The 10,478-nt window shown below is 43.2% G+C and overlaps 1 non-coding gene across 1 annotated transcript; it reads right to left on the reverse strand.

The window, feature by feature from the left end:
• Positions 1 to 869: 869 nt before the first annotated feature.
• On the reverse strand, positions 870 to 1,033 carry LOC122752091. Its single transcript, XR_006355892.1, has one exon. It is a non-coding gene; the product is annotated as a U1 spliceosomal RNA (small nuclear RNA).
• Between the last annotated feature and the right edge of the window lie 9,445 nt (positions 1,034 to 10,478).

The raw sequence follows: 10,478 nt of genomic DNA on the forward strand, positions 1-10,478 counted from the left end.
GAGAGAGAGAGAGAGAGAGAGAGTTCTTTTAAAATGAATGTGCAGGGGCAGCTAGGTGGCGCAGTGGATAGAGCACCGTTTGTAACTGTGAATTCAGATTGAGATCATTAGGAGTAGGGGTGGAGGAGGAACACATTATAATAAATTCAATCCCGAAAGTCCAGGTGAATTAATTCCCAAATTCTAATCCAACTGTTTTTGTTTTTTTGTTTGTTTTGTTTTCTTTTCTTTTTTGAGACGTGACTTCCCAAATATTTTTAGGGAGTGTTCCGAGAAGTCACGGAGTGACCTCCCATTTTTAGCTGGGGCCACAAGGCAAGATCCTGCCAGGATGGGCCAGACAGGATCTGGGAAATGTTCGTCAAGAAATAAACGAAGGGGGCAGCTAGGTGACACAGTGGATAAAGCACTGGCCCTGGATTCAGGAGTACCCGAGTTCAAATCCGGCCTCAGACACTTAACACTTACTAGCTGTGTGACCCTGGGCAAGTCACTTAACCCCCATTGCCTCACTTAAAAAAAAAAGACTGTATATGAAAATAAAGTTTCTGGAATTAGTAAGCATAAGGAAAAAAAAAAAACCTCTAGTCGATGAAAGGGGGGTCAAAGAGAAAAGCACCAAGTAGAAAATGCAAAATAGAGCTCGAGTGAAGACCCCTGCTCTACTTAACAATTTCGCATTTGATTTTTCTGCTCCTACACTGACAACCGGCAGGAGAGTCAGTACACTTACGTACTCCGAATCAGTAATATACGAAGAGAACTCATAAGAAAAAACACGATAAGGAAGTAGCCAAGCATACAAACTACAATAAAAGAAAAATACTACGCGGAAAAGTTACATAAGTCTGCTTTTCAACACCACATACCAGGGGAGAGCGCGAACGCAGTCCCCCACTACCACAAATTATGCAGTCGAGTTTCCCGCATTTGGGGAAATCGCAGGGGTCAGCCCATCCGGAGTGCAATGGATAAGCCTCGCCCTGGGGAAACCACCTTCGTGATCATGGAATCACCCCTGCCAGGTAAGTATGCTTTGCGACGCCATGCACGCCCACGCCATCGACGCACACACACATTACAGATACGGTCACTAACACAACACTTCGACATCCCACACAGCAAGATACAGCCACGCAAAACACGGGAATCTCAAAGCATTGCAAACCGAGCAACATGCAAACGTCGCCAGGATCCTCCGACACTCAAATCTTTATTTTCCAGAGGAAGTAACCAACTCATCGGAGAAAACGGCACCCAAACACTCCTCATCTGAATATTGCCTGCCCTCTTGTGACGTTTCTCGCCCGGCATCCGGAAGACAGACATCATTCAAGGCTAACATTCAAAGCAACTTACTACGTGGACCAGGACCTGAGCTACCTCTGCAGTATTTGGCATTTCCTTATCTCGATGGGACCGAGGCAGATTCGTTTCACTCTTGGATTGGTTTCGTTCAATCTTTATTTGTATACAGAGTCCGTCCCCATTAACAATTGGGCCGCTTCTCGATGCTCCTCCCTTCTCTCCACATTTCCTGATCTCGAGGCACAGCCCAAGTCACACCTCTTCCATCCAGCTTTTCCCAAATATTTCAGCCCCAGAACCGGGCAATGAACTGCGGGCCTGGCCATTCATTACCTCTCGCCTCCGGACTGGAATCCCCGCCTCAGCGCTCTCCTTTCTCCACCACATCTTCCCCCGACCTGCCAAACTGATTTTGCTGACTACATCGTTACCCTACCAGTGGCTCTCCTTTGCCGCGGGGAGAAATAGAAACTCTGTTTCGCGTGGAAAATCCGTCACAAAATGACTCTAATCGACCTTTCAACCTTATTCCTTCCCTTCCTGCATTCTGTAATTCAGCCAAACTCCCTTTCTTCCGGATGCTCGCGCAAGACACTCCATCTCCCCTCTCCGGGCTTTTGCAGGGGCTCTCTCCCTCCTCACCTGCCCTTCCTCTCCTGGCATCACCTTCGACGTAAAGCTTTTCCAGATTCCCCATCCCAAGTGCCCGACCTCCCCTCATTATTATTATTATTATTATTATTATTTTTATTTTTAGTGAGGCAATTGGGGTTAAGTGACTTGCCCAGGGTCACACGACTAGTTTAAGTGTTAAGTGTCTGAGGCCGGACTCCAGGGCCACACCTCATTTTTTAAAGGATAATTTTGTATTATTTTGAAGTTGACAGACATCAACAAACATGAACTTTCCATGTACGAACAAGAAATGACAGAGGATTGCCTAGAAAAACCTGAAAAACGCGCTACATTTTGGAGTGTGTGTGTCTGTGTTTAAGGCAGGTAAGCAAATTGGACCATGCTCCTTCCAAAGCTGTTCCGCCGCAGGTCTGTGCCTGAGTCTAAACTGCCTTCTCTTTTTTGTAGCATCTTTCTTAAAATGTTTCCTTGATGCTCTTTCCTTTCTTTCCGGAATCATTATCACTAGAATGACACCCCGCCCCTCCCCTCCCTCAAGCCCTCCCTTGTCACAAATAAACTTACAAAAAACTCTTCTCTCCCCCGCCCCTCTCCCCCCCCCCCCCCACACACACTTGAAAACCTTTCTCATTCTACACATCTCTGCTTAGAGGCCGGAAGCCCCCTCGATCTTAAAATGCCTTGTTATTTTGTATGTACTCTGTGGATAGCTATTTTGGTACACATTGTTTCATGTACAACATGTTGCTTAATAGGTGCTTGTTGTTTTATTGGCTACAGTTTAAGTATAAGTGGAAAGTAAATGAAACGGATTTAAAAAAAAAAATCCTGTGTAGGGGGGCAGCTAGATGGCGCAGTGGATAGAGCACTGGCCCTGGAGTCAAGAGGACATGAGTTCAAATATGGCCTCAGACACTTAATACTTACTAGCTGTGTCGCCCTGGGCAAGTCACTTAACCCCAATTGCCTCACCAAAACAAACAAACAAAAAATCCTGTGTAAGCAAACACAGACATGCATTATGGCTTGCACCTTATGTCCAGGCCATAAATTATTCACTGCCAATGGGGTTCCCTCCTTCTTATTCTTTCCTTTCCTTGTGGCTTTTAGCTATCTCCCAGTGGCTTCAGAGATTGCAGGATCTTTGATAGTTCAAAGAGTTTCCTGACTCCTGAAATCTAACTTCTGAAGTTCTGTCAGGGCCATGATGCCAGGTCACATGATACCAGAGATCATTCATCATTAGGAGGTCACTAGTCTCAGCTGATTATTCCCTGATTAATTGTCGGCTAGAGGGATAATGAATTGTTCTCACCTAGAAAACATGGCTATCTCCCTAAAGAAATACTTTCCAGAATACCAGCTGCTCAGAACAACAGAACACATGGGTAACTTGAGCCTCAAAGGCCTAGCTTTTTGATTCCTGAGGACATTCACCATAGTCTCCACCTGGTGTAGAAGCAAATGATGGACTGCCTCTTATTTTTTTCCCTTTTGATTTTTATTGATCACAGCAGCATTTCCTATTAATGTGTATTTTTAAATTGTTAAATTATTACACCCAAACTATGTTTTTTTTGTGTTTTTTTTTTTTAGTGAGGCAATTGGGGTTAAGCGACTTGCCCAGGGTCACACAGCTAGTAAGTGTTAAGTGTCTGAGGCCGGATTTGAACTCAGGTCCTCCTGAATCCAGGGCCGGTGCTCTATCCACTGCGCCACCTAGCTGCCCCACCAAAACTATGTTTTTAAAATTAATTGTTATTGCACCAGTTTGGGTAGTAAGCATTTTGCTGTTTATTAATATTATATACCAGTAAAGGATTGACCACCAAGTAGAGAAAGCTTTAGCATGGCAGTTAACTGGAGAAGGAGAAAAGCCCCAGAAAATCCATGCTGTCTCTCAGAGAGACAGCACATGGTCTCAAGGAGAGTTCAGAAGACCTACAAAACCTACACTGTCCTAAGAGGAAGAGCCAAGAGCAGAGAGAGAGCCAAGCACCAGTCAAGATGGAGAGCTCTTGGGGGGCATGGGGGACAAGGGGGTTTACCCTCTTTTGGTGGAGGTAGGTCATTTGTACATTGATCAAAGTTAAATGGTTAGCAACATTCAATTCCATTGGTTGACATGACTTGAGAGTGGTCTAAATTAAAATGAACTCTACAGATGACAGCAGGGAGAAGACCCTCACTCAAGTTCCTTAAGACAAAGTCCATTATCTGGGTGTGGTGTGATCCCATCAGTTCACTGAGCTAGACAAAAGAATCAATCCCCATTTCTTTTGTTCCTTTGGGTTTGTCCCAGGCAAGATCTGAACTTTCTGGACTGGGGGTGGTGGTGGGGAGGACTGAGGAACTGATCTCTGGGTCCCCCCAAGAAATCCATTATTAATGATTATTTTCTCATAAATGTCATGCTTGAAGAATAATGCAGAATAGCAATTTTAGATGAAAATACTTGAGGAGAAATACCAGCCCAAAACATGAGAAGCATTTCTGCTATAAAACCTGCCTTGTCATTAGGAGAGGGGAAAAGGGAAAGGCTGAAGGGTATCCCCAAATGACTTACTCCTGCCGCCCAATGTTGTAATGCCCTGCTTGTTTTCCCCTGAATGAGTTAGAATTATCTGGGGGCTCACAAAAGGCAATTGAAAAAATGGAATTGATGGAAGAGGCTAAAAGAGTTAACAGATAAGCTATCAACTGTAGCTAAACAGGGTTAACAGAGAAACTGAGGCTTGAGTCCTTATTAAAATTAGTACCTGAAAGGGTTAACAGAGAAACTAAGGTTTGTGTTCTTATCAACAGTACTGTAACCAAGAGGGTTCAAGTCCCTATCAACCCTCACCATCAACAGAGACTGTAACTAGGCACCATTAACCATGAATAGTCATTAATATTCCTAGATGACAGGACACCTAGAAACCAGATCTTAAGTAAAGAGATACCAAAAACAGAGAGACCCTCTGGCTCTGACAAGTCTAAGCATGTCTTTATGAACATGGGCAGAAAGGACCAAATGTGTCCTTAGGTTCACCTTATGATGTGTAGACCCCCAAAACACACCCCCAAGGAAAAAGGTACCCAACTTGGGGGTTGTCTTAGGACTCCAGGAGGTCCAAATTAGGATATGAACCTCCCTCAAGGGGAGATTAAGACAATGAGGAGGGGCAGCTAGGTGACACAGTGGATAAAGCACCAGCCCTGGACTCAGGGGGACCTGAGTTCAAATTCAGCCAATTCAGATCAATTCAACACTTGACAGTTATTAGCTGTGTGACCCTGGGCAAGTCACGGAACCCTCATTGCCCCACCAAAAAAAAAAAAAAGATAATGAGGAGATAATCTACTTTTCTCACTAATCTAATACCCATATGTACATATATATTTATATTTAAACCATTTTCTTCTCCTTATTTGGGACACCTTTGGGAGCTTCTCTCTGTGGTCATCACAGTATTCCAATAAAACTTGGGAAATGGAGTCACTGAGTCTTGTAATTCTTTGGGATGCCTCCTGATCAGTTTGATCAATTAAATCCATCCCTACATCAGAAAGGGAGGAAGGGAGGAAGGGAGATGCCAGCAAGGCCTTTTACTCTTTCTCCTAGATCTCCCTCCATTCATAGACTCCCTGGAATAGGCCTAGTAGGCCTAGGTCCAGTTAGGGGACATTCTGACTGAGAGAAATGAAATGATGTCATACCAGAAAAATGCTGTCATCTCAGAAAAAGTGACAGGGAGGGAGTCTGGGTAAGAAAGGAGGATTGCAGAAAGGTGACCTCAAGGCTGAAAGACAGTCTTGCAGGTGCCTAAAAGTAGATGTAGAAGAAGACAGCCTCAAGGCTAGTAGTCTAGCTAGTCCAAGTGTGCCAAAGGTTAAAGCTAGTTTGTACTGTGTTTGTTTCATTAGCTTATGCATATTAACTACCAACACCCCAAAGGCAGAGACTGCCACCATTTTCCAATAAGCAATGTATGTAATGGGAGGGGGGGACCCGTTAAGGGGAAATATGTAGAGATATTTTGGGAAGATTGTACACCTCCAGTCCTCAACCAATGAGGAGAAGGGGGGAGGGACCTTTGCGATAGGATTAGGAATAAATAAGAGTAGTTTGCTTTGGCAAAGTCCACCATTCTTCTATAGCAACGTGCCCATTCTTGCAAGAATGTAATAAAGCCTTCACCAAAAGGGAAAGTCCAGTATTTTTATTTCTGACATGACCATGAGAAATAATGCAGTTGATCAGCTTGCTGGTGTCAGTTAGAGGGTACTCTTCCCTTGGAAAAGCAAAGTGGTTAATTGGAAAAGCAAAGCAGTTAATTAACAGATAACAAAGCAGACATGTCATAGGTAGCCAGAAATTTATAGTAGGAGTCTAATTGGAACTCAAATATTCTCGTTACATGACTAGGACCAGGTAGTGACAATAACCTCCTGGCCCCCAACTGTTTCAAGCACCTCCACTTCCCAACAGCTGTAACTTTTCAGTTTCAAGTCTCCCCCAATTCTCCTATAAAAGCAGTGTCTTTACTCTGGCTGATGGAGGAACATGCCATAAATCTGCTCCTCCCCAGGAATTGAAGTTTAGACTTCTTCTCCTAGCCATATCCCCTAGTGGCAAAGAATAAGAACTTTTACCTAAACTTTGATTGGACCATGTATGTGAGTAATTCTTTCACAGAGAGATGTTTCAGATCCAGTTTCCCAGGTGACAGAAGGAAGGAAGGAAGGGGTCATAGATATAGAATTCACAAATCCTTTTTTAAGGAGGTTCTTTGTAAGCAGTACAGCAGGTCTGGGGATGACTGAAGAGGAGATGAGCTGCTCCTCAGGTAAATCTCCTAGATTAGGGCTCCACAGAATATGTGACATGAGAAGGAAAAGGAAGGAAGACAAGGTGAACACCAGAGGGCCACCCCCCCCACCCCCAGATCCAAGAGTCTTAGAAGGGTGTTGCAGTGCCAAAAGGTGATTTGCCACCAATTCCCTAGGCAGTGCAGAGGTCTGCAGTTTGTTTTTTTTTTATTTTTTTTATTTTTAGTGAGGCAATTGGGGTTAAGTGACTTGCCCAGGGTCACACAGCTAGTAAGTGTTAAGTGTCTGAGGCCGGTTTTGAACTCAGGTACTCCTGACTCCAGGGCCGGTGCTCTATCCACTGCACAACCTAGCCGCCCCAGAGGTCTGCGATTTTAAATCAGGTGGTAGGGAGGGTTGGGGTGAGTGAAAACAAACATAATCTCTCCTGTTAGTCCCTGGCAACACCACTGCTGGCTAGGATGTGCAGGGAGAAGTGGCTTGATCTTTGGGAGAGAAAATGAGTTTTATCCTCAGAATTACTACTTTCCTTTGAGAGTCCACAAAGAATGTAGAATGATACAGATTGGAGGACTTTACAAGGGAATTTTAGAAGGATCCTAACATTAAGTAGAAGAGGCCTCAGCTTAACAATATATGCATTTATAAGTTCTCTAGCAAGAAATATCAATTTGTAGATGATGGCTGAGACCTCCAGTTACAAAAATCCAAAGTAGTAAACATTCGTATACAAGTTCTTGCAAGTAATATGTTAATTTTCTTCTCCTTCCCCCCACCTCCTGCAAATTAGGATCTTTTTTTCTCTCTTCATTTCCTTCCTTTATTCCTCCCTGTTTTTTGGTAGATCAATAATCACATTTTATTGCTTTATACATGTGGTGCTTTTCAAGACATGGTGGTATGAACCAGAAACCTTGGAATGCACATGAAAGATGATGACATGAAGAGTCATTCTGAGGCAGGATTCTTTCCAGTACTGTTTTTAAAACAGGGTATGAGTTTAAACCGGGAATGAGTTCAAGTTATAATGCACATGAGAATGAAAATTCTTAAGGTCAGTCACTTCACATGCCCATCCTGACACTCTGAATAACTTAGAAAACCACCAGGTCACAAACCACAAAAATGAAGAGCACCAACAATCTGGGCCCTATGGATGCCTTCTCTTCAGGTGATTGGGGGAGGTGGGGCATTCCTCAAAGTCTTGGTGATGTTGCCTCATTGTTCTTGCTGTGTTTGAGTCTTGATTGCTCAGAGGACTAAAGGCTCAGCAACTGATATCACTTCTTGGACTCCAGAGTACAAAACAACCAAGAGGATGACCAGATACCCACTGATACTTAAGGCAGGGGAGCTTCACTCAGCTGAATCAAGTCTGGAGCTCTTTGATGTATGTCCTTATTAATTTAATTTAATTTTTATTTATTTATTTTTTAGTGAGACAATTGGGGTTAAGTGACTTGCCCAGGGTCACACAGCTAGTAAGTGCTAAGTGTCTGAGGCCGGATTTAAACTCAGGTACTCCTGACTCCAGGGCCGGTGCTCTATCCACTGCGCCACCTAGCTGCCCCGTGTATCCTTATTAAATTGTCCTCTTGCTATGACTAAGCAAACCCATTTTTTGTTAACTATGGAATGATGGACAAGTGTCTCATTTTAGTCTTATAACAGAGTTAAGCTATGTGTCATTTGAAATATTGGGGGGATGCCTGTCCCTGTTCTAAGTTATTGGGGAACTTAGCTGGGGTTTCTGATATATTGCTACTTGTAAATTAGAGGCTATTGCACTAGTATGGGGGCATTAAGCATGTATTAAAGCATATTACATGTTAGTAAAGAGAGAGCACATGGCTCCAGAATTCAGAATCCCTATATACCTAGATAGAGAGAGAAGAGAGGGGGCCCACGCGGCTACCTCCTTCAGCATCCCAGCCAAGAGAGACATTGAGAAAAGAGATGAGAAGAGAAGAGAGCTATCCCCCTCTCCCCAAGGATTTTTATCCTCTCTCAGGTAGAGGTGGGTCACTGCACATTGATACAAGCTAATTGGCCAGTAACATTGAAGTCCACTGACTGACATGACTTGGGGGGGGGTCACCCAGGTGAGTTAACTTCCTTTAGGTTGTCAGGAAGGTCAATCTACATTTCTTTTGCAATTCTACAGACTCTGGGCTGGCCCTGGGAAACCAGCTAGGCCCCAAGCAGGGGGGAGGCCCCCCAAAACCCCATTTTTTTTTTTTGCGGGGCAATGAAGGTTAAGTGACTTGCCCAGGGTCACACAGCTAGTAACTGACAAGTGCCTAAGACTGGATTATTCATTATTTAAAAGATTGCAATGCTCCTAAACTGCAGAGCATAAAATAAAACTTAGAAGGAAGCACAGAGAAGCAGGGTAGCTTTGAAAACAATATGTAGAAGGTATTACACCTTTTTTATTTTTTATTTATTTATTTATTTTAGTGAGGCAATTGGGGTTAAGTGACTTGCCCAGGGTCACACAGCTAGTAAGTGTTAAGTGTCTGAGGCTGGATTTGAACTCAGGTGCTCCTGACTCCAGGGCCGGTGCTCTATCCACTGCACCATCTAGCTGCCCCCTATTACACCTTTTTAAAAAGTAAACAGTCTGAAATGGAAATTCATGGTTTTATATTGAATCTTCTCTCTATGTTGTGCTGTGTACAAAGACCAATGAAATGAATTGCTAAGTTAAATGAATGTGACAGAATCCCTTTTTCCTTTTTTTGGTCCAGGGACCATACCTCACTGCTCAATCAGGTCTTATTCTGCCATCATTTTTGCCATGGCATCACTGGCTGGCTGCTTGAGCAGTATGGTACCCCATGGGCATTCCCAAATATAAGCATTGTCCTCTGTCACATGAGACAACTTTGTCCTGGATCCTAAACCCTCTGGAAATTACACTGTTTTTGACCACTGTTTAGTAAAAATGCCAGTTTCTTGCCTTCAAATTGAAGTCCTATCCTCGAAACAGCCAACCTCACTTACAGTGTCAGCACCTAAGAATGTCTTTGTGAAGAGGCTAGAAGATTGTGTGGGCCAAGACGTCCTCTTTCTTGTCGTACATCTTATGGTCCATTCTTATCTTAGTCAAAGCCCAAATGATTCTTTCCAAAGTGAATTTAATCATTGGCTCTGTGGGCAACCCTGCATTGTACAGCAACAGCCAGAGGAAAACATTGTTTTAAATAAAAGTCATATTGTCCTAGTACAGTCTCCTGAGGATCTCAATTGTTTCAGAGCCAACCAATAATTTTGTGTGGCACTGATCCAAATGCTTCAGTCAGATTTTACCAAGCCTTTCCATAATTGTCATCCATGGAGCACATCTCTGATAACTGAAGATACCAAAACTTTATATTCACAGTCACCATCATTTTGCATAAAATCCTTCTGGGAACCACTGATCAAGTGCTGTTAAAAAAACAAAAACAAAAAACCCTTCCTTTGCCTTCCATACTTGGCCTGGACTAAGGGAAAAGCAAAACACAACAAAATGATGGGTTTCCTAAGGAAATTGGTCTCCATTTGGTGGGTAAGTTCTTTTTACAATATTTTTGAAATTGATTTTTGGGGATATCTTTTCTCATTACATCACCTATTTAACTCCATGTGTGTATGTATATGTATACATACTTAGCTTGTCCTGGTCCCCTTCCCATATGGCTATCTCATATAGCAAAGAATAAGAAGAGAGGGGA

Source organism: Dromiciops gliroides, chromosome 3 (assembly GCF_019393635.1).
Source record: "Dromiciops gliroides isolate mDroGli1 chromosome 3, mDroGli1.pri, whole genome shotgun sequence".
NCBI classification, from domain to species: domain Eukaryota; kingdom Metazoa; phylum Chordata; class Mammalia; order Microbiotheria; family Microbiotheriidae; genus Dromiciops; species Dromiciops gliroides.